At 29.7% G+C, this 26,218-nt stretch overlaps 1 non-coding gene and 1 pseudogene across 1 annotated transcript; one reads left to right on the top strand and one right to left on the bottom strand.

The window, feature by feature from the left end:
* LOC149518438 (uncharacterized) overlaps positions 1 to 26,218 on the top strand; it is a 72,481-nt pseudogene that overhangs the window by 44,858 nt on the left and 1,405 nt on the right.
* On the bottom strand, positions 3,464 to 3,571 carry LOC149518442 (small nucleolar RNA R71). Its single transcript, XR_016343419.1, has one exon. It is a non-coding gene; the product is annotated as a small nucleolar RNA R71 (small nucleolar RNA).

Genomic DNA, 26,218 nt, shown 5'->3' on the forward strand with positions numbered 1-26,218 from the left:
CTATAAGGTATTCATTTTGAATGAAGCATTAAGATTATATGATCATTCTACCTTAATCTTGTTTTTCTTTAGGACAAGCGAAATCTTAAGTTTGGGGGGTTTCATTGCATTAAAGTTTTAGTATTTTTATACTCATTTTTAGTGTAATTTTCCTTATATTTTGGCTTGTTCTTTGAGATTCTTGGCAAAAATACTCCTAAATGCACATTTGTCACATGTGTATGTGCAAATAAAAAAGATGAGGAATTTTTTATATAATTTGGATAATTTTTGGTGCAATTTGTGCAAATGGACTAAATTAGTTGGAATAAGCTATATTGCCTTTTGAGGGAGTTTTACTACTTCTTGCTTCTATGAATTTTTTAAACTTAATTTCTAGAAAATTTTTAGTATTTTTAATGTGGAATTTGTTCATTAAATACCTTGGCTTGTTGGCAGCCAAATAAATAGAATGAAGCATGCAAGTGGTGCCAAAACTATAAGGGAAAATGCAATTGATGTGACCTCATAAAGCTTCAAGTGGTGCATTGCTTTGGCACCAGCACTTTGGCATTCAAATGAGGTCTTAAAGGGATGATGAGTTGGCATTTTGGAAGGCTCTCATTGGATATAATATGGACTTCTTGAAATGGCAAAATGCATGAGAAATAGGCCTGCAATTGAAAAGGAGTTTGAATAGCCAAATAGCTAAGCACAAGTGATGAAGCAAGGATGAAGGAAGGCTCTAGAAGACCACTTACTTCTAGATATTTTGGAGAGACTTTTTGGGGCTCAATTCATCACTCATTTTGCTATAAATAGGAAGGGAGCCAGCCATTTTAGGGCATCTTTAGCTTAGGATTTAAATTTTTGTTCTTTAAATTTTTGCACTTTATATTTTCCTACAAATTATTTTCTTACATTTTCTTACTTGCCAAATAGTTTTAATTCTAGCTTTTCTCATTGATTCTTGTTACAATTTTAAGGTTCCTTAAGTGTTTTTCAATGTTCTTTCAGATTGTGGTAATGAATTTTGCAAATTCTTATGTTTCTTGCTCAAATTCCTTTGATTTCTTGTTGATATTAAATCTTGATTTGAATTCATGCACCTGACCTAGCTTCAATGATTTGATTGAAATTCCTTGATTTCGTACTTGTTTTTACTCCATGTTTTTCATATTTTCATAGTTCATTAGGCTACAACATAGTACATTTCAGCTTCGAATTCATTCGCAATCATTCTAGTTAATTCATGCAAGTTACGACAAGAATTAGGTGGCAGTGCAATTCCAAACATTATCTATAAGTTTGTCTTGGATTCATCTCTCCTTTAGGTGATTTCTTTGCTTCTTCCAACCTTTGATCTTTTAGATTTACTTTTATCTTACTTATTTTCATTTCGTTACAATTTATTTCATGTTTTTGGTGGTTGATTAGATGAATTTTGTTAATCATGCTTTGTTTTTTGCTTATTTAAACATCGTTTGGATTCTTGGTTCATTGATTCGATTTTCTTCCTATTTGATTCGATTTTCTTGTTGAATTTTGTTGCAAACTTGTTGATGAATCATGCATTAGCTCAGTTCTAGTTCATTTTTAGTAAATGTATCTATTTTTTTCTCTCTCTTTGATTTAGTGAAAACTTATTGTAAAATAGTTTTAGCTCTAGTTTTCTTTATTTAATTCATGTAATTTCTTTCAATTTTTGTTCTACAAATTAGTTGTTAATTTAGATCCCTCAATTATTTCTTCATTTCCAACTCATGTTGAATTCATTTTGCACATTTTAGATCCATATCATACGTTGAAGTTAAGTGTTCATGATTTTCAGCAATTTTAGCCTTGTTATTTTTCATCAAAACTTGCACTTTCTTCTTGGCTTTTAATCTTCAATTCAGGTTTTCTTGTAGTATTTTTCATGCTTTTCAATGTTTATATCATATTCATCTAGTTTTGTGCGAATTAGATTTAAAAATTTTCCTCAAGAATTGGTTTTTCCATGCTTTGTAAATATCCTATGGTTTTTGTTTCTTTGGTGTATTTTAAGAATAGCTCACTAATTATCACTTGAGAGTTGCTATTAATTAGTTAGTTTATTAATTGTTTTTTTTTCTTTTACAGTGTACTTCCATTTAAAGTTTATTAGAGTTAAAATTACATTTAGCTTGTCATGCAATTTTTGTTCATAATTGCCTTTTTACTATTGGTTTTTTTTATTTTTCTTTGAATTGCACTTTTAGTTTTTAATTCTCACTTCAATTCCATTTTATTCTTAGTTAGGCTATTGCTCTCTTTGAATTTCAAGGTGTTTTGATTAAATTTTTTTATAATTTTTAGATTTTCTTTTGTTAAGAAGTGAAGTTAGTTAGAAGCTAGCTAGAGTTAGTTAAAATTAGTAAATTCGGTTATGTTTGTTTTAGTTATTATTTTCCTTGCTCATGATACTTGTCATGTTCAATCTTAAATTAGGTTTACATTTAATTCATGATTCATGTCATTGCATCCTAGTTTAGCTACTCTTTTTGCACATTTTGTTATTTTACTTATTTTTCATAATGCATTGCTTTGTTTGATTTTATTATTTTAGATTAGCTTAATTTTCATGTTAATTCTTTGATCAAACCAACTTTAAAAGGATAGGGTGATAATAGATACTTAGTCTAGAAAATTCTTTACCTAATCTTTGTGGGACGTGTCTTGACCAAAAGGTTATAATTATTACTTGTACGGCATGTGCGCTTCTAGATTAACCCAATCAAGTTTTTGGCATTGTTGCTAGGGATTTGGAGTCAAGATTCTTAGGCTAATATCATCTTTCACCATACTCTTCTATAGATTGGTTCACCTTTAGTTTATATACACAAGGCTAGTCTTAGGATTGGTTTTGGTTTTAGGTGTACATAGCCTATCTTTTCTTATTGTTCATTTTCCTTAGATTTACATACTTAGGTTTCCATTTTAGAGTTGTTCATTAGGTATAGTGTTCTTTTGGCCCATGTATGCACTTAATTAGGAGACATGAGTTGATCCTTCTAGATCTTAAGCTTGAGACTACCCTTAGGAGGCTTAGAAAAGAGAGACAAATCAATCTTACCATCACTATGGTCGAGTAAGAATTAGAGCTCCTAGAGACTATGCTATGCCCAATCTTAATAGATGTCAACCTAGCATTAGGAGGCCAGCCATATAAGTTAATAATTTCGAGACTAACCTTGTAATAATCCAGATGATACAATAGTTGGTGTACTTTAGTGGTCATATGAATGAGAACCTGAATGCTCATCTTTGGGACCTTTTGGAGATATGTGATACCTTCAATTATGATAGTGCTACTGAGAATACCATTAGGCTTAGATTGTTTCCATTTTCCTTTAAAGAAAGAGCCAAGAGTTGGTTAGCCTCATTGTCACCAAATTCCATCACCATCTAGGATGATTTAGTTCAAAAGTTTATGGCTAAGTTTTTTCCTCTCGCTAAGTCAGCCAAGCTTTGGAATGGGATCACAACCTTTTTAACAGCATGACTCGAAGACCTTGTATGAGGCATGGGAGAGATATAAAAAGCTTTTGAAGAGGTGTCCACACCATGAACTACTAAAATGGCCTGAGATTCAGACTTTTTACAATGGGTTGATATGTAATACTAGGACCATTCTATATACTATGACAGGATGTGCCCTGATGAGTAAAACCTTCGACAGTACTTATGGTTTGATGGAGGGTATGGCCTCTAATAATTGTCAATAGTAAAATGATAGACAACATCCTAAGAAAGCTTCAAGCGTGTATATGCTTAATAAGTTTACAACATTAAGTGCTAGGGTAGAGTCTCTAGCCAAATCTTTAGAATCCTTGAATCTTAAGGTTATATCTTTTGAGCCAAGTCCTGGTCATTCTAGGTTCACCCAAAGTCCTATAGCTTTGTGTGAAGTATGTAGGCTAGGTTACCCAAGAGAGTCATATCTTAGTCACCACTTAAAGTGCATCCATTACATAAGATAGAACCTTAGGCAATTAAACAACCCCTATGCTTCCACATATAGCCTAGGTTGGAGAAATAACCTAGTTTAGTCTATCTAATCATTTCAGGCATGTAACAACCTCAATACACTAGACCACCTCACCTTATAGGTTTCTAGTAACCTATCTCATATTAGTAGTAGAGGGTTCACATCTTAATATCCATCTATGCCACCCTCAGAGAAGAAACCCTCGGTAAAGCTCTTTGTAAGTTCTATGATTAGAACTGAAGCTTTTCTTTCATTCAGACCCAAAACACCATGTTTCAGCTACATCTATTAAGAACCTAAAGACCTGGATAGGTTAATTAGCTACCCTTTTTAGTACCTGACCTCAAGGTAGATAGCTAATAGCCTAGTCTAGGTAGGTTCCAATGATCTAGTAGTAGAGGAGTCAAATGATGAGCTTGAGAAGGATCTAGTTTAGAAGGGGGATAAAGGTAAGAAGGTAGATAAAAGTATAGTTCCTACCCAATTACGTTAGACATCTATATATAATGCTATACCTAGTTCATCTAGGCTTGCTCCTCCAAGATTTGAGCCACCTACCTTCCATTCCTTTTCTTCAAAGGTTTGAGAAACAAAGGGAAGAGAAGTAATTTTTTAAAATTCTAAAGATGTTTAAAAAGCTACACATTAACATCTTTTAATAAATGCATTAAAGCAGATGCCTACCTATGCCAAATTCATGAAATACATTATTTTTTAGAATAGGAGACTTGAGGATTATGAGATAGTTACACTTACTAGTGAATGCACATCTTTGATTCAGAGAGGATTACCTACAAAGTTGAAGGATCCTTGTAGTTTTACTATCCCATGCACTATAGGTAGTATGTCCTTCAATAAAGCTTTTTGTGATTTAGGCATTAGTATCAATTTGATGCCTTAGGGCATTTTTAAAAAATTAGGCTTAAGAAAGGCTAAGTCCACCTTAGTTACTATACAGTTGGCTAATAGGTCACGAAAAACCCTTTGAGAGATTAGGGAGGATGCCTTGGTGAAGGTAAGAAAATTTATTTTACCTATTGATTTTGTGGTTCTAGATATGGTGGTGGATCATGAGATCTCAATTGCTCTAAGGATACCTTTTTTAGCCACTACTAGGGCTTTGATTGATGTGCAAAAAGAGGAATTGACCATGTGAGTTTAGGATTAGGAAGTTTGATTTAGTGTTTTCAAGGCTTTGCCATTCATTGATGATTTTGATAAATGTTCAAGGGTAGAGGTAGCTAATGGATTAGTTGATGAGTTCATGTAGTCATGTGGTAGACGACATGGATTTGAGTGAGGATGATGATAAGATATTGATAGTCTCTACTTGTCAATTTGCATCACCTTCTAGTGTTGAGCCCTTAGTTGATTCTGACACTCTTTCTAGAGTTATTAAACCTTTAGATCTAAATTCACCGAGCTTTGAGACATTTCAATTTGATCATGCTAATCATAGTTCTTTTATGATGGAAAGTGATGGTTTAGTTAATTTTGATAGGATATCCTTTTTTATTGATTCATTGGTTTTTAAGAAATTTCAATTTAATCATACCTATCATACTAGGAAAGAAGGTATGAATTTGATAGAAGAAGGATATAATATGACTAATGTTGAGGATAGATTGGTTGACTGGATTCCAAAATCGAAACTCATTTACATTAGTCCTTCTAAGTGTGAGGTTGAAAGTTATCACTCATACTTACCCACATGATCCACCATTAGACCATATTTTTAATAAAATGGTTAAGAGAGAGGTCATTTAATGGTTGGATTCAAGAGTTAAATGTGGAGTAATCACTATGAACCTATAGGGTTGAGCTTTTTTTGCATACTCTAGCTTTTGACTTTAAATAAAATACTTCTTAAGAGGCAACCAAAGCTTTACATTTCATGTTTTGTTCATTTGCTTATTTTGTTGTTTTTATGTTTTTCTTATCTTTTCTTTGTACATATTGATGTAGTTTTTTTGTGTAGTTGTTTCCTTATTTTGTAGGTTGAATAAGAGCTTAAAGCTAGAAGCACTAGTTTGGCCAAAGCATTCATGAGAGATTCGGCCACCATGCCTCAATATTGATAGAGCAGTTCCCTTGTTCCTCTTTCTTGCACTATATTTCTTTATGCTTACACATTGAGGACAATGTGTTGTGTAAGTTTGGAGGTATAGGAAAATTGTTCAAAATTTAAAATTTTTTTGAATTTTTCATGAGTTTTGCCTGAAATTATGCTTAACATGTGGTAACTTGAATCATTAGTATGCTTTCTTTAATAAGTTGTTTATGAAGCCAATGATAGATAGAGATTGAGAATGAATATAGCTTTAGGAAAAGATTGAATATATGTGAAATATAAAATGATGCTTAGGTTTAGTGAATTCTTAATTATGATTTTCCATTTGTGAGTTGATACTTTGAACATTGAATTGCAATTTTTATCTAGTAATTGATTATGTGAGCATGGAATTTATTTTTCATTACTCTTTGAAGTTGTGTTTCATGTTCTAGAATTTGTTTTGATCATCTCTCGAGGTGAAATATTAGAGGACACATGATTAGGGATATAATAAAGGCCATCTTTAGATTGTTTGAGCTTGTCAAGCAAACATTGATATAATACTTTCATAGTCACCCCATTTAAGCCTTATGATATCCTATTCTTTGTTTTGAAACCACATTACAAGCCCAAGCCTTTGTTTTGATATTTCCTATCTTTTTGATCCTTTACCCTATATGCATTAGGACTTTCATGCACCATTTGTGAGCTATGCATTATTAGGGAGGAATGATGGAGCTTGGAAAACAATGGGAAAAAAATTTTAAAAAAAATCAAGCTAGCTTGCAAAAGAAAAAAAAAGAAGAAACAACAATAAAGTGGGGAAAAAGCAAAACAAAGAAGAAAATAAAGAAAAATGGGCGAAAACAAAGCTTGGGAGGGCAATTTTTTAGCCAAACTTACTTTTTGTACCATGGAAGCTCAACTATGAATGATCCTAGACCAAGTAATGCATTCTTAGGGTATTTGAGCTTAAATGATTTTTCTCATACTTTGACCCTAACCTTACATTACAAGCTTATGAAAGTCCTAAATGATCCTTGGTCATGTGTCTATCTGTATTAGTGGAAAAAGATATGATAAGCAAACTTATGGAACGTGAGCACACTTTATTGATCTTTATTTTTGAAGTATCATGTTTTGTATAACATTATTAGAGTTCATGTAAAGATGTGTGAGAAGTGTTGCTTGCTTGTGGAACTATAGATAGGAATGATCTTAGCTTAAGTAGATTCTTGTATATTAACACTTGTTCATGATTTTACTTTAGTTATATCCATTATTCAATCCATGAGGTATTCATGTTAAATAAAGCATTGAGAGTATATGATGATTCTTGCTCAATCTTGTTTTGCTTGAGGACAAACAAAAGCTTAAGTTTGGCGGTTTGATTGCATTAAAATTTTAGTATTTTCATGCTCTTTTTTAGTGCAACTTTCCTGATATTTTGGCTTGTTCTTTGAGGTTCTTGGCAAAAATACTCCTAAATGATATTTTTCTCATGTGTAAGTGCAAATAAAGAAAATGAAGAATTTTGGATAAATTTTTTATACAACTTTGAGGATTTTTGGTGCAATTTGTGCAAATGGCCTAAACTAGTTTAAATAAGCTATATTGCCTTTTGAGGGAGTTTTCTTGATCCTTGCTTCTATGAATCTTTTAAGCTTAATTTCCAGAATCTTTCTAGTAATTTTAATGTTGAATTTGTTCATTAAATGTCTTGACTTGTTAGCAGCCAAATGAAGAGAATGAAGCATGCAAGTGGTGACAAAACTACAATGGAAAATGTTGTTGCTGTGACTTTATAAAGCTTCAAGTGGTGCATTGCTTTGGTGCTAACACTTTGGCATTCAAATGAAGTTTAAGGGGATGATGAGCTGGCATTTTGGAAGGCTTTCATTGGTTATAATATGGACTTCTTGAAACACAAAATGCATGAGAACTAGGCTTGCAAAATGAAAAGGAGTTTGAAAAGCCAAACAGCCAAGCACAAGTGATGAAGCAAGGATGAAGGAAGCTCTAGAGGACCACTTATTTGTAAAAATTTTGGAGAGATTTTTTTAAGCTCAATTCATCACTCACCTACCTATAAATAGAAGGGGACTTGGCCATTTTAGGGGGACTTTGGCTTAGGATTCAAATTTTTTGTTCTTTAAATTTATGCACTTTACATTTTCCTACATTTTACTTTCTTACACTTTCTTACTTACCAAATAGTTTTAATTCCAATTTTTTTCATTGATTTGTGTTGCAATTTTAAGTTTCCTTAAGTGTTTTTCAATGTTCTTTAAGATTTTGGCAATGAATTTTGCAAATTCTTTTATTGTTCAAATTCTTTTGATTTCTTGTTGATCTAAAATCTGGATTTGGATTCACACACCTAACCTAGCTTTAATGATTTGAATGAAACTACTTGATTTTGTACTCATTTTTACTTCATTTCTTTCATAGTTTTGTAGACCATTAGGCTACAACATAGTAAAATTTTTACTACAAATTGATTCCTAATTGTTCCAATTAATTCTTGCAAGTTGTAGCTAGAATCAGGTGTTAATGCAATTCAAAACATGATTTACAAGTTTGGGTTGGATTACTCTCACTTCTACATGATTTTTTTGCCTCTTCGAACCTTTGATCATTTATATTTACTTGTTATTTTGCTTATTTTCATTTTGTTGCAATTTATTTAATGTTTTTTATGGTTGTTTAGATGAAATTTTTTTATCATGTTCTATTTTCTGCTTATTTGTGCACTGTTTGGATTCTTACTCCATTAAGCTGATTTCCCTCTTATTTGAAGTGATTTTCTTGTTGTATTTTATGGTAAAGTTGTTGATGAATCATGCCTTAGCTTAATTCTAGTTCATTTTCAGTAGAAGTTTCTAGATCTAATTTATTTTGTCTATTTGATTCAATGAAAACTGCTGTAAAATAGTTTCTATTATAGTTTTCTTTAGTTAATAATTGTATTTTCTTTCAATTTTTGTTTTGCATATTAGTTTTCATTTAGTTCCTTCAATGATTTCTTCATTTCCTGCTCATGTTTAATTCATTTTGCACATTTTAGATCCATATCATAAGTTGAAGTTTAGTGTTCATGATTTTTAGGTTGTTTCGATCTTGCTATTTTTCACCAAAACTTGCACTTTTTTCTTAGCTTTTAATCTTCAGTTTAGGTTTCTTATAGTCTTTTTCAAGCTTTGCAATGGTTAGATCATATTCATCCAGTTTACATGAATTGGATTTAAAAATTTTCCATGAGAATAAGTTTTTGCATGCTTCGTAAACATCTTATAGATTTTGTTTCTTCGGTAAGTTTTGTGATTAGTTGACTAATTCCCACTTGAAAGTTACAGTTAATTAGTTAGCTCAATAATTGCTTTTTGTATTTTATAATGTACTTTCATTTAATTGAAGTTTATTAGAGTTAGAATTACATTTTAGTTTATCATGCAGTTTTTGTTCATAATTGTCTTCTTACTCTCGGTTTTTTTAATTTTGCTTTGAATTGCATTTTCAATTTTTAATTCTCACTTCAATTCCTTTTTATTTTTAGTTAGGCTATTGTTCTCTTTAAGTTTCAAGGCGTTTTGATTAATTTTTGATCATTTTTAGATTTTCTTTGTTAAGAAGTGAAGTTAGTTAGAAGGTAGTTAGAGTTAGTTAAAATTAGTTCATTCAATTATGTTTGTTTTAGCTATTGTTTTCCTTGTTCTTAATACTTGTCATTTTCACTCTTAGATTATGTTTACATTTTAATTCATGATTCATGTCATTGCATTCTAGTTTAGCTACTATTTTTGCACATTTTATTATTGTACTTATTTTACATAATGCATGGCTTTGTTTGATTTTATTTTCTCATATTAACTTAATTTTCATGTTGATTCTTTGATCGAATCAACTTTAGAAGGATAGGGTGATAATAGATACTTAGCCTAGGAAATTCTTTACCTAATTTTTATGGGATGATATCTTGACCGAAAGGTCTCTATTATTATTTGTATAACCTATGCACATGCAGATTGACCCAATCAATTATCATTTTCTTGTTTAGTTACCCACATCAAATAAACCCATGCCTTTTATTGATTTTGCTATCTTTTTCTCACCCAACCCTTTATGTTTATGGATGCTAAGGATAAAATAAGAGAACTAGGTATATTTGGGAGGTAAGGAGTTACAAGGAAGACAAAAAAAATGAACTCCAAATAAAAAAGGTACTTTAGCCTTGAATAGTCCCATTCTCAAGTCCAAGAAAGATCCAAGAGTAATGCATAAGCAAAAGGTTCTTAAGCTTAAATGTCCTTCATCATACCTTAACCCAAGCTTTACATTACAAGCCAATACAAACCTATTGATCTTGAAGTATGTGAGTCTACATTAATGGAGAAGAAACGAGGAAAGTAAACTTATGAAGTAGGCTCTATCTTTGAATTATTATGTGATGGCATATTTTACAAATTCTTTACTTAGATAGCATGCACAACTTAGAGATAGATTAAACTCACACACATGAAAGTTGTAAGAAATTGAGATCTTTCTCTTGAATGAGTCTTATGTTCTATCTATGTTTATAACTATCTATAAATCATACCATACTACATGATTGAAAACCCATGAGACATTGACTTTGAATGCATCATTTTGGTTGTTAGCACGATTAATTTCAAATTTTTACTTAAGGACAAGCAAAAAGCTAACTATGGAGGTGTGATGACAATAAAAATTATGTTTTTTCATAGGTCACTTTTGCTTCAAATTTTGAAGATTTTTATGAATTCATACCATTTTATACCTTAATGTGTTTGAGTTCTTATTTTTCATGTTTACATGAAAAAATTTGATAATTAGACTAAAAATGCTTGTAAGCCATGCAAACCATGTAAAGCTGATAAGAAAGGCAGTCATGCATGAAAGTTATGTGACCCATGAAAAGGTGATGAGTTGTCATTTGGCCAAAGCCTAAAGAATTTTACATGACTAGCCAGCTACCTATGTTTTTCGAAAGGCTTATGTACATTCAGCTAAACATGCATGCGAAAAGCCAAAATCCATGCAAATGTGGCACCAAGCCAACCCACATTTAAGTTGAACCAAAAAGCCCAAGGCAAGAATGTCATTCAACCAAGCCAAAGAAGAGTGATGCATGAGAAGCCTTCAAAATTCAAAAAAGGTTGAAGCCAAGTGAAAGAGATCAAGTAAGGATTATGAAGACAAATTCAAACCAACCAAATCCTAACTACATCTCCATTCAAAATTCAAATATGGTTGACTTGGCCTAAGCAAAAATGGCACAAATAGACCAATCCAAGCTCACCATTCAGCCACACAAGGTTATACCTCAACAAGTTTCCAATCTAGTCAACAATCTCATTCTGGCTAAACAAGATTACTTTTGAATTTAGATAAGTTTTAGCTAAGATGAAAGTGTTTAAGTTCATCCCACTTACCCAAAGCTTAGTATTATAAATAGCCACCTTTAGCTCACTTGTAAATCATTCTATTGTTAACTTTCTTTTTTTCTTTTCTTTTTTCAATTTTAAGCTACATTTCTTGTATTTTTCTAGTTCCATTAGGTTAGGGTAACAGACTAGCTAAAAAACTCTTGTTTTCAAGTTTTCACTTTTTAATACAAGTTCTTTTCAAGTTTTCTTCAAAGCTCTCTTACTTTTACTTTTCTCACAATTACTCAAGTTTGTTTCCAAGTTCTTCAAAAGCATTCAATTTTGTTGTTCTCACTTCATTTACATCACTTGCAACTTTTTCTTTTATTTCTTTTATGTTCAGCCACTCCAAGTGCTAGCAAGCAACTATCTTATGTAGCATTTCAATTAGCCTTTATAGCATTATAGCATTTAGTTTATGTTTATCAAGCTTTGTTCGATCCTTGGTAGTTAAATGGCTTCTCTTTTTCAATTTGCCTACCCAATAAACCTATATCTCTTTAAACATCCTTTTTGTATTATTTCACTCAATTTCCATTCACTTTTGATCTATCTAAATATCAGGCCAAAAGATTAATTTTGGTACTTGGTCTTTAGCGCCCATTACATAATCCTTGAAGGAACAATACTTACTACTATTATTACTTGATAGCAATCTATGTAGTTGCTGGCTTAGAAAGCAACAATTAAAGGGGTGTTAGAAGAATCCTCCCATAAATGCCAAAATACCTTTTTCTTATGTCACCCTTATTAACTTGGTAGCTAAAAAGGTTGGTAGACGAATCCCATTTATATTCTAAAACCAATCAATGTCAAGTATAACTTGACCACATTAGTGAAAAAGGAATATGTATGTATTGACGATAAAGAGCTAAGGAAACTAGGAAGACAACCTTAGCCTAGAATGGAATATGATAATTCTATTTTTATATAATTATCATATGGTTTTTAGGCTTAATTATAACACATCCCCACTTGATTTGTGCTTAATTATTGTGATTAAGTCCATATTTCCAACTAATTTTGTAATTGTTTCCATGGTAGGTCTAAATTAGAAAGATGAAGAAACTTCGAAGATTTGAGTGCAATTTATGCATGGTGGGCATGAAGTGAAAAGTGCTTGAATTTGAGAAGATGTATTCACCCATGCAAAAGCCCTAATTCTTTGGAAGAATTTCACTATCACGCATAGAGATATGAGGAATAAAATGGAAAATTGCATGTGAAGGGAGAGAGTTTACATAAAGGGGAACCATTGCGTTACATGAAAAATTTAGGACCACAAAGATAGTGACTAGCCACTACTATCATTCTTTCCTTAAAATACTCAGTTTTGGCCTTTATGAAAAGTATAAAAGACTTGTTTATGTGTATGTCACTTAGCATAACAAGGAAATTCTATTGTTTCATGAAACATTTTTCATATGAAGACAAAGAGCTCCTCATCACCAAAACTTCATGAGCTCTCCATAAAGATGATCTACATGATTGCAACATTTGGTCCCCTTTTCTCCCTCACATGAAAACCTTAGTTGGCTGTCAATATGTCTCCTACATGGTTACATTGTACCGTTTCCATTGGTCCACTTGTCAAGCACACATCGAAAGAAGCCAACTTGGACCAATTAGATGGCATTCATAGTTTGGGAATGAAAGGAACTCCTCTCTTGAGCTTAAAAATGTGTCTTCTACATGGCATTTTCTATTGATTTCATAATTTCTACAAGTGTATAGATCGTTCAAGTAATAATAATGACCAAAGGTTAAGATATCATCCCACAAGGATTAGCTAAAGAATTGTTAGTCTAAGTACCTATTATTTGTAGACTCTCTCTAAAGTTGATTCAATCGAAAGGAGTATACAAAACTAAGCTAACATGAACAATTGAATAAAACCATAAGCAATACATGTTACTAGCAAAAAGTAAATCTACAACATGTGAGATAAGTAAACTAGAAAAATTAACCAAAATAGTAGCTAAAGTAACTTGAATGGAATCTACCATGCTTTGATTGTAAATCTAATCTAACAAATTGGAATTATAATGCTCAAATGATAACCAAATAGTAGCTAGCAAAGTAAAATCGAAAATAACTACGTTAAACCAAAAATAATTGTCATTTAACTACCAAAGAAAATGTAATCTAGAAATTTCCTAACATTCATCTAAACAACTTCTAGATTGCAAGATCAATATGTAAACAAAGATCAAAACACAATTGAAAGGAAATTAAAGAAGAAAAATCACAAGAACAATAAGAAAAACACAAATTGAAAATAAAATTTCAAATTTGGAAACTAACCTAATTAAGGGAAAAATTTAGATCTACACTTTTAGAAAGCAAATGAAATAACCTAAAGCAACTTTAATCTACAAGATTACTACAAGATTCAACAAAGAAATTGAAAGAAACAATGCAAAAATAAGCATAATGAACATTAACAAAAACTGAGTGTAGTAAAGAGAAAAACATATCATTTAAGAAAAATTCATCCAATGGACTTGAAAAACATGGAATTAAAAGCAAGGAATTGAATATAAAAAATTAAACACATGAATTAAAAAGTGTAAAGTGCGAAAAGAGTGGACTGATCACCTAACTAGGTGAGAAGAGACTTGATATGTTGTCATTCACTCAAGTTTCCACTCCACTTCTGAATCTAATTGAAACTTTAAGGAATTTTTAGGAAATTTGTAGAATGAATTTGATTATGATTTTTGTAGATTTGTAAAACAATGAATCAAGAATCCATAGAAAAAAATTTGGAGTGAAACTCGCAAGAATTGATTGAGTTTCAATGGAAAAATTGCAACTAGGTTAGAAACGTGATTTGCCAAACAGATTTGAGAAACAAGCAAAATTGCAACAAATTGAATTTGAAAACTTAAAGAACATGCACTTTTATTGAAAGATTCTTAAAGTTTATGAAAAATAAAGGCAAGTAAAGTAAATTTTTCTAAAAAATAAATACAAAATTTCTCCTAAACAACCCTCTAAATGAACAAGGAAAAAACTAAGAAAGTAAATGCAAGAATAGAAAATTTTGGAAAAAATGGTAAAAGTCTCTAAAAAGTCTCCCAAATGGCTGGCCAACCCTCCTATTTGTAGGCCAAGAGTAAGGTAGTTCAACTAACCAAAATACAAGAAAAAGCTAGCTAAGTTGCCACATCTTATTAATCTTTCCAACCCATCTAACTTGCTTCCTTGGCTCCCTTGTTTGCTTTTCTTTGCTTCACTTCACTTCAAGCCTTCTTCTTTTGATCTTGTTTAAAAAGTCAAAATTATAACCAATTAAAAGCCTCCAAAATGCCACCTAAGCAATTGTTTATTGTTCTTCCCTTTGAATCCAAGAAATGATGCCATCTTCACTTGCATCCAACGATTATGCTTGAATCCTTGTCTTCACTTTAGGCACCAATTGTAGTAGTTTCCTTCTTCAAAATTCAACTCCTAAAATTAGTAATAAATCCATTACAAGCACTAGTAGCCTTTTCTCCTCTTTCAGCTTATATAAGCTTACTATAAATGTGACCATTACTTCCATAAGCTAAAAGGGATTAAAAATCATGAAAAATATAAGAAATTAAACTTGAAGTGAAGTTTCATAAGCTTAATCATGCATAAGGAAGTCATGAAGAAAAGTTAGGAAATTTCTCCCAAAAATGTCAATTGACTAAGTTCCACACTAGTTTAGCCAAATATCACTTTTAACACCAAAATTCCTCAAAAATGAATCCAAAAGCTCCAAATTTCCTCTTTTTCCAAATTTTTACCTACACAATTAATATTTATGCATTTAGGAGTTTTTTTGGCAAATTTTTCAAGAAACAAGCAAATATTTGAGGGAAATTACACTAAAAACATGTGATAAAATGCTAAAAATTTTAGTACAATCAGCTACACTCTCATTGGAGGAAAAAATCTAGGACTTACCCTTAAATAGTAATGATTGGGAAAAAGAAACGGGGGAAAGCCACTACCTTCATTCTTTTTTTGGAATTAGTGTCCTTCTAGCTTTATTCTTCCTTATAGAGCAGCAGCTAGTTAGGGACATTTTATTAGTTTTTTCTTCTCTATTTTTATTCTTTAAATTGTATTTGAACTTTTTTCTCTTACCTTTACTTTGTAGTAAACCATCCTTGAATTTCCTTTAAAAAACCCTTTCAACTTGACAATGTAAAATTCCTTTAGAGAAACCATCCTCGTTTATATCCAATTTTTAGCTATTGTTTTAATGCTTTTAGTGGTTTAAATTTCAATAAATTTCCTTAAGCTTCTTATATTATGTTTAATACTTGTTCTTAAATGTCTATGTTAACTTGAAAAGCATATAAACCTGTTTGAAGCTTATTTTTTAAGCCAAAACCCTACTGCCTACTTTGGTTGGGCAATCATGGTTTGGCCATATTTTGGCCATAAGCCCCTTTCATTTGTCTTTTAAAAATTTTTTAGTTAATTGCTACTTATTCCAATATCTTAACTTCCATTCCATGAAAATTATGAGAGAAAACATTTAGTATTTTAGGAGAAAATGAAATATTCATGGGCTGGGTGAAGTGGTTGTTTTGAGGGTTGTTTGGTTCATTGTTTTATTCATTTTCTTTGTTGTTTTTAAGCTTATGAATGTTTAAGAATGATGGCCTTGAATGCTAGATTGATGATCACTCATCATTGGGCTTCAAGAACTTAACTCTCATTGATTTATCTTTGTAGACACCTAATTTTGTCTAGGACATTCTATCCTTTTAATCCATGTTTTTTTTTTTTTATAATTGGGCCTCGATCACTATTTTTTATAGCCCATTACATGATCCATTTTTAAATGCTTCATGATGAGACCCAATATAGGCCCCATAGTGAGGCCCATTGTGTAGGCTGGAATGAGTACCCAAAATGGTCCAACAAAAGGCTTGATAAAGGACTTGCCTCTAAAGCCCATTAATGGCCCATTGTTGGCTATTAAACAAAAAAAAAATATAAATATAAAAATTATATAAATAATAAAAATAATAAAATTTGTAAGCCTAAAAAAAATGAAAGTAAGCAAAGCCCAAAATTAGCCTAAACAAAATGCTAGGCCTTAAAGCATTAGTTTCCTTTTTAAGGCCCAGTATTTATGCATGAAAAGGATCGGCAAGAACCTTGCATGGGACATGAAAAATAATAAAAAAATTTTGATGAAGAAAATAGAGGCAACGTGGATAATGGAATGTTATGAAACTAAATGAAGTGGGGCATGAAAAGGAAACGAAAAAACAGTTCCGAAAAGAAAAAGAGAGAACTTTCAAGGAAAAAGCAAACATGACGTAAGTGGAAGTGCTTAAAAAAAAGGAAGTGAAAGAAAAAGGAGGGCAATGGCAAAAAACTGAAGAGCAACATAAAGCAACAAAAGCAAAAATAAAATAATAAAGGAAAAGCAGCAAAAAAAAATTGGAATAGAACTGAAGAGAAACCTGACCAGACGAAAAAGACGTGAGTAAAAAACTGGGCACCAACGAACCAGAAAAAAAAAAGAACATTTAGTAGCAAAAAAAAGTACAAAAAAAGAAAAAAAAAGCTGGAATGTGAAACTACTGGCAGCAGACGACAACAGAAAAGAAACTAGAACTTGAAGAAAGGAAGAAAAAGCAGGACCTATAGCAAAAAGAGAAAAATAGAAGGAAGAAGAAAGGAGTTACGTAGAATAGAAAAAGGAAAGACAGCAAAGAAGAACTGGACAAGAAGAACGAAATAGGAAGGAGAAAAACCAAAAAAAAAAAGAGAAGAGGAAGAAAAATTGGCAACAAAAAAAGATAGCATTTTATTCATTCCTTTCAGCTAGATCATATTCATGTTTTGTAATGCATAGCTTGTGTGCTTACTTTAGAAAAAAAAAAAAAAACAAATGAATTAAGAGCTTTTAAAGAAACAAAATAGAATGGTTTTAAATGGTCTTTTTTTTCAAAATAAAAATATGTTGGAAACAGTACAGGATGGGATCTCTTGAAGGGTTTAAAGTATTCAAGTTTTTTTGTTGTTCTTCAAAAATAGTTTCAAGGCTTAGAATGATAACGTGAAGGAGGTTTTTTTTTCTTAAAAAAGAAGGCCGTAGTTTTCACACTTTATTGGTTCTTCATGCTACTTTCATGAACAATATCTGTTGGTCTTTGGGAAATAAGCAAGGCTTTTTTTCTTTTTTAGGAAGAAACTTTCTTACATATATAATTGGGGTAGGGTCCATAGCTTTGCTAAAAGAACCAAAACATCACTTTGGCTACATGAGTGGCTCAGGTTTGCTGGTAATATTGAAAAGTTAAAGTCAAAAGCTTTTGGAGCCATGGTACCGGCCTGTGAAGGATAAAATGGGAGGTCTTGGATGCTAAAAGCCTATAACCAATGGCTTTCGGTCATGATCCATTCTAGCTTTTGAGTTTTCTAACTTTTTTTTAAAAGCACATAATTCTTTTTATTTTAAACGTGAAATGAAGATTTTCTTTTAACGGACTAATGGTTTGCAAAATGGGGAGCAATAAGTGGTCTGTGTGAAAAAAAAAAAAATGCTTTAGAGTTTGAGTCTTGTCTTCCTTGCTTGTTTTTACGTAAGGACTACTCGTAGAAGCCCTAAAGCTTCAAATCTCCCATGTTTAGTTTTTGGTTTCTTTTGTTTGTACGAGTTTTGTTTGCAACAACTTAGAGTTCCTTTGCTGGCAAGCCTGATATCTTGTGTATCTAGAGAAGCTTAAGACTCCAACATGTCCTCTGTTTTTAGTTTTCTTTCCCTGTAGCTACTTGTAGGAAAGTTTAGACCTCTATTTAATTTGTTTTATTTTTACGTATATTTTATGCTCATTTTAGTTCCTATGTAATTTGGTTTCTATGTTTTAAATTACTTTAGATGTAATTTATTCCTATTGCACTTTAAATTTATTAATTCCACCATGCTTCTTAAAAATAAGAACAAAAGTAAATAATAAAAATATGTATAAAAATAATAAAAAATTTGAAATCCTTACCTAGATGTTAGAAGGAATAAAAAATCATATTTTGAAAAATAATAATAAATAATTTTGTTTAGATGCTGGAGAATTATTAAATAATAAAAATAAAATAATGAAAGATAAATAAATAATAATAAAGTTTTATTGAAAATGGAAAACATACAACAAATATAAAATTCAATTTTTGAAAATCATTGAAAGTAAGTTTTCTTCGAAAGTCTACCTAGATATTAGAAGTTTTTAGAGAGATTCGTAAATTTTTAAAACCCTAAACCATAAGTGAAACTTAAAACCCTAGGTGAGACCCTAGACTAGAAACGCAACCCTAAAGCCCTTTTGTGAAATCTTAAACCCTAAAATAAAATCCAAAACCTTAAAGTGAAACCCTAAAATTAAACCCTAAAATGTAAACCAAAAACAAAATCTTAAATGAAAACCTAAAGCCCCAAAGCCCAAAAACAATCCTAATTTTCTAGGGTTTTGTATGAAAACTTTTTGTAAAGTAATTTGTTCCCAAATATTGCATAGACGATGAGGTATTTAAAAAATTTTATTTTATTAAGTTTGTTCATATAACTCTTTAATTAAAATAATAATAAATTAAATTAATAATAAAAAATGAAAATAGGATCTTAAATATAAATAGTTGTATCCAAACTCTGTTTAAAAGTTGGAGAGTCTAAGTGGTCTCTTTATATTTAAGGACTTGGTTATTAAATTTGCATGTTATCGTTATTTGCATATATCACATTCTAGATTAATCTTTACACTTATTACACATATATATTTATTTTAATTATTGATGTTTATGATTAATTATAGCATTTTTCATTTTTATTACATAAAAAAATTAATTTGATTTCAAATCAAAAAATTAGATACCAATAATTATCATTTTCAAATAATATTATTTTAATTTCTTTTTTAAATCAAAATTTTAAAGAATTTTTTTAATGCAATAAAAATAAAAAATGGTATAATTAACCATAAACATCAATAATTAAAATAAATATATATGCATAATGAGTGTAAATATTAATCTAGAATGTGATATATGCAAATGATGATAAGATGCAAATTTAGGAATCAAGTCCTTAAATATATATTTAAAGAGATAACCTAGGCTTTCCAACTTTTATGCAGAGTTTGAGTGTGACTATTTATATTTAATATCTTATTTATATTTTTTATTATTAATATGATTTTATTATTATTTTAAGTAAGGAGTTATATGAACAAACTTAATGAAATAAAATTTTCTAAATACCCATTGTCTAGGCGATATTTAGAAACAGATTACTTCATAAAAAGTTTACATATAAAGCCCTAAAAAATTAGGATTGTTTTAGGGCTTTGGGGTTTTATGATTTAAGTTTTCATTTAGGGTTTTTTTTAGGGTTTACATTTTAGGGTTTAATTTTAAGGTTTCATTTTAAGGTCTCAAGTTTTATTTTAAGGTTTAAGATTTCACAAAGGGCTTCGGGGTTACGCTTATAGTTTAGGGTCTCACCTAGGGTTTCGAGTTTCACTTATGGTTTAAGGTTTCAAAATTTTAAAAACATCTCTAAAAATCTCCAACATCTAGGCAAACTTTCTAACCAAACTCATTTTCTATCATTTCCAAAAATTGAATTTTATATTTTTTATATATTTTTCTTTTTCATTAAAAATTTATTATTAATATTTATTTATCTTTATTATATTATTTTTATTATTTAATAATTTTTTAATATATAAGCTAAATTATTTATTATTATTATTATTATTTTAAAACACGATTTTTTATTCCCTCCAACATCTAGACAGAGATTTCAAAATTTTTATTATTTTTATACATATTTTTATTATTTACTTTTGTTATTATTTTTAAAAAGTATGGTGGAATTAATAAATTTAAAGTGCATTAGGAATAAATTACATCTAAAGTAATTTAAAACATGGAAACCAAATTACATAAAAACTAAAATGAGCATAAATATTTAACTAATAAAGAAACTAAACATGTATGAAAATTTACTTTGTATTTGAATGGCATAAGAAAAATATACATGAACATGAATAGTATAAAATATTGATAAAAATAAAACAAAACAAACAAAGGTCTAAACTTTCCTTCAAGTAGCTGTAGGGAAAACAAACTAAAAATAAAAGACATGTTAAAGTCTTAAGCTTTTCTAATTACACAAGATAATAGGTATTCAAGTGAAAGAGCTCTAAGCTATTGCAAACAGACCTCATATAAAAGAAAAAAGCCAAAAACTAAACATGGGAGGTTGAAGCTTTGGGGCTTCTATGAGTAATCTTCATGCAAAAGCATGCAAGGAAGACAAGACTCAAACTTTAAAGCTTTTTTTTCACACAGGCCACCTATTGTTGCCCATTTTGGAAATAATTTTTTTGTTAAAACAATCTTCATTTCCCGTTTAAGAAAAAAAAAGAAATTTTATGCTTTAAAATTTTTGTTTAGAAAACTCAAAAGCTGGAATGGATCATGATCGAAAGCCACTGGTTGTAGGCTTTTAGCATCTATGACCTTCCATTTTATCCTTCAAAGGCTAGTACCATGGCTCCAAAAGCTTTTGACTTTAACTTTTTAATATTACCAACAAATCCGAGCCACCCATGTAGCCAAAATGATGTTTTGGTTTTTTTAGCAAAGCTATGAACCTTGCCCTTATTGTGTTTCTGAAAAAGTTTCTTCAATTTTTTCTAAAAAAGAAAAAGAGCCTTACTTATTTCCCAAAGACCAGCTAATATTGTTCATGAAAGTAACATGAAGAACCACTCAACTATGAAAACTACAACCCCTTTTTATAAAAAAAAAAAAAAAACTCCCTCACGTTATCACTCTAAGCCATGCAACTATCACTACAAGAAATATTTCATATACTAACGTTTAGTTATACTGACGATCAAATTGCATCAGTAAAAGAGATTTATACTAATAGTTTTTTAATACCATCAAAATATGCCATACTTTTACCAACACTTTATACAATTGTCAATATAGATAAACTTTTTTTGACGATATATAAATATCTATCAGTATAAGTATGCTATATATTGACACTTATCTATATTGATAGTCAAATTATGTAAGTAAAAAGTATCTATACTGATGGATTTTTGTTATTGTTAGTATAGATAGTGCCTATACCAACACTTTGTATAACCGTCAATATAGGTAAACTTTTTTTGATAGTATATAAATATCCATCAGTATAAATATGTTATATACTGATGATTATAATAATCATCAGTATAAGTTCAAAAAAATATTTATTCCTAATTTTTGTTTTAAAAAATATTAATTCATAATATTTCCCTCTAATAAAAAGTTTCAAAAACTATAATTTGATAAAAACTATAATTATTAATAAATAGAATTTGTAAATTAATTAATTTTAAATGATAATAAGTTTTAAATAAAATTTGTAAGTATTATATTAATTAATAAATTTATAATTAAATATTAGATTAAAAATTTTTTTAATTTAAATATTATATCACTTTGGTTTCAATTAATATTTCAGTTTTAATATGATTTTATAAAATTTTAAAATCATTAAAATTCGAAAGTCATATTATAAATAATCTACATAGTAGTATTTATATTCATATAATTATTTTTCTATGCTATTTGTAAAAGTTTTTTTTATAAAATAATATTTTTATATAAAATATTCTCTCCAAAAGAATGATACATATGTAAGACAAATCCAATTAATGCTCAAAGAAAAACATGAAAAAGATTGGTCCTTATGCTCCCACTTCTTGGGCATGAAAACCTTTGGTTCAGGGGAATCTACACATTTTTCCCTAGAATCTTACTGTTGGGTATTTGATTCTAACGTTTGGTTTAGGGTAATATGATTTTAGGGAAAACTGACATATTCCCAATAGTACTCAAAGTCTCAGAATCAAAAACCCATCTTTGCCTGTGATATTCTTGGATTTTAGGGGAAAAGTAATGATATTTCCAAAATTGACCTAGTTAAAAAATTGTGAAATAGCTGTTACAATTTTGAAAAACATTTATGGAAATGAATGCAAGTTAGTGTTAGGTTTATTTTGGTAAACAATTTGGTTTATATATGGCATTTAGCATGAAAATGCCTTGAATTATCCCTAAAAATTTTTATGAGGGGATTATTGAAGGCGTTTTTGGCTAGAAACGCCTTCGAATAACCTTCATTAAACAGTTTATAAAGGATTATTCAAGGCATTTTTTGTAAAAAAATGCCTTCAATAATCCCTGCATTTTTTTTGGATTATTCAAGATGTTTTTGCCCATAAATGCCTTGAATAATCCTTTATAAACTGTTTAATGAAGGTTATTTGAAGGCATTTTTGGCAAAAGGCATTTTTTTTACAAAAAATGCCTTGAATAATCCCTTATAATGAACAATTCGTGGATTATTAAAGGTGGTTTGGCAAAAAATACCTTCAATAACCCATTTAATATTTTGTAAAGGATTATTCAAGACATTTTCTGGTCAAAAACACCTTGAATAATAAAAAAAAAAAAGGGAACGGATTATTGAAGGTGTTTTTGGCAAAAAATGCCTTCAATAATCTCATATAAAAAATTGAAAGGGATTATTCAAGGCATTTTTGGCCAAAAATGACTTCAATAATCCACTCATAAAGATTCAAGAGGATTATTCAAGGTATTTTTCAGGCAAAAACCCTTTCAATAATCCATTTATAAAAATTTAAGGGGATTATTTAAGGAGTTTTCTACTAGAAACGCCTTTAATAACCCCCTTCAAATTTTTGTAAGGGATTATTCAAGGTGTTTTTCGGGTAAAAACGCCTTGAATAATTACCTCGTAAAAATTTAAAGGGGGATTATTGAAGGTATTTTTGGCTTGAAATGCTTTAAAAAACCCTATTCAATTTTTTGCAAGGGATTATTAAAGGCATTTTTTGGGCTAAAACACCTTTAATAATCCCCTCATAAAAATGGAGGATTGTTGAAGGCATTTTTGGAGAAAATGCCTTCAATATTCTTCTATAAAAACTTTTTGGGGATTATTCAAGGTGTTTTTAGCCACAAACACCTTGAATAACCATATGCCAAGATTTTCTAAGGATTATTCAAGCCATTGTCTAGCTAAAAATGCCTTGAATAATCCCCATTACTTAAAAATTGGATTATTTAAGTTACCATTGTATATGCCGATGAGATTATAGTAATTATTCAAAATTTAATATATGTGGATTCCCCTCAACCAAACAAGTGAATTTGAATACGAGATGCCCTGAAAATAAAAGAAAACCTTGGGTATAGCATTTTCCCAAGGATCACACTTTCCTTCGGAATCTATGATTCTGCTAACCAAATGCCCCTACGTCTTGGGAATAAATATTTTTCTATGTTATTTGTAAATTTTTTTTTTATAAAAGAAAAATCCAATTAATGCTCAAAGAAAAACTTGAAAAAGATTGGTCTTTATGCTCCCACATCTTGGGCATGAAAACCTTTAAAAAAATCTAAACTTCCTAAAACAAAAGTAGTGAAAATTTTGTTCCTACCATCCTTACCTTGGCCTTTCAATCCTTACCTCACCTAAAAACTTATCTCATCTCACTCTCCCTCACCTTTGATCTTTTTATCTTTGTAGCTAAAACCCTTGTTTAAATTTTCAAGCTTTAAAACTTTATTTTCCTTGCAAAAATTCCTCATTTCTACATAGTTTTTACAATCTACCTAGATTTTATCCTTTTGCAATTGTGAGTTATTTTATAGCTGGTTGGGACTTGATAGGTATGGTACAAGGTAGCTATTAGGTACAAAAATCTCGTAAAAAGCTTTTTGTAATCGAATCAACTACTTAATATTTTTATTTGATTTATTTTTGTGTTTATGCTCTGCTTTCATTCCAATTCTATTTTTAACTTAATGTTTTGATTATTTGAGCTTGTCTTGTTCATTTGCTTGATTAATTTACTTTATTTTGATGTCAAGTTATTACATTTAGTTTTCTTACTTGCTTTTAAATTTTGCAGCAATTAATTTCATGTTCTTAATGGTAGTAGTTATTATGTGTTGCTTTAAATTTCTATTTTGTAGATTCTGCTTTGATTATGCCTAATCCTTTTTTTTTAGCATTTAGATAATGTAAATTTAAGTTTTCAAGCCCTTCAATTTCATGCTAGATTAATGTCAAGCATATAGGTTAAATTTGATGTGTAATTACATTGAGTTTTCTAATTGTGTGTACATATGCCTTCTAGGATGTAGGTTGTTTTCATGCTATTTTGATTGTTCAATTTAGCTCAGTTTCCAACCCTTATTTAGCTTAAAATGCACTTTCATTCTTTGCCTTTTACTTGTTGTTTGTTTAAGTTTATATGCTATGTTTTGCCATGTTAATTTCTATGCTTAATTACCTTGATTTATTGTGAATTTGTCTTGTATCTCTTGTTGCATTTAGCTTGTCTTATCGCTTATCTTTCTTTCTCTCACAGTCTTACTTAAATATTACCGATTTCCCTAAAACCTAAACCCAAATAACCCTACATTGGTAACCATATTTCATATTTATAGCTTTCTTGTTTTTGTTTTGAGCTACTTTCCTTCTATCCTCTACCTCTCTCTTGCTTATTTAACCAAAACTAATCTTGTAATGGTAACAGGTTTGTCTTTTTTTTTTTTCTTTCCCATTCATAAACCCTGTCCAAAGCAATATTGCCTTAGTTGCATATAGTTCTATGACAACATCTTTGATTCTTATTCTATCACCAAGGATAATGTTTTTCTATTTTTGTTGATGGTTTCTTGAAGAGTTAAGTGAGGAAGAAAAATCTGCAATTTTGATTGAATATAGAATCTATTATCTACTGACAAATATATATCAACATCTATAAGTAAGTTAATTAATTGTTTATAATAAAAATCTAATTTAAGGTGGCAGCATTTGTAATCAAATACTATATATATAGTTGCTTTTTCAATTAAATATATATAATAAAGCATTTAGCAGCATAATAAGGTTTATATAATTGTTTAAATTATATATAATTGTTTACATACTATTTAGATTATATAAAATTGTTTAGATTATATATAATTGTTTATTGTTTGGCTTTTTCAATTAAATATATATAATAAAAATATATAATTGTTTATATTGTGGCAACATTTATAATCAAATATTATATATATGGTGCCTTTTTTAATTAAATATATGGTGCCTGCATTTGGCAACATAATAAGGTTTATATAATTGTTTAGATTATATATAATTGTTTGTTGTTTGGCTTTTTCAATTATATATATAATAAAAATATATAATTGTTTAAATGGTGGCGGCATTTGTAATCAAATACTATATATATCGTGGTTGTATAATTTTTGGTAGTTGGCTTTTTTAATTAAATATATGGTTGTAGCATTTGGCAACATAATGAGATTTTTTTTTTCTTGTGTAGTATTCTAGAGCATGTGCAAGATGCAAAGCAACTTTTAGTCAAATTGCCTATTTCATTGGTTGTACTTCTCTTAAAAATACATAAGTTTAATTATAAAGGTACGTCTGAAATACTATTCTTAATGAAAATGTGACATTATGCTTAGATAGTCAAATTTTATTTGATGCTTAAATTAAATGCTATTGTTTTAATTTATGTTTTTAAATTAATGACATAATATGATTGATCCTTTAAGTTTTAAATGCTATTTGTTTTTAAATTTGTTATTGATTATTATGAAACTGGTTTTTTAGGTCTACATTCATATAGTATT

This window comes from Durio zibethinus, chromosome 6 (genome assembly GCF_047325235.1).
Source record: "Durio zibethinus cultivar Kanyao isolate XHJ-2024 chromosome 6, ASM4732523v1, whole genome shotgun sequence".
Taxonomy (NCBI): domain Eukaryota; kingdom Viridiplantae; phylum Streptophyta; class Magnoliopsida; order Malvales; family Malvaceae; genus Durio; species Durio zibethinus.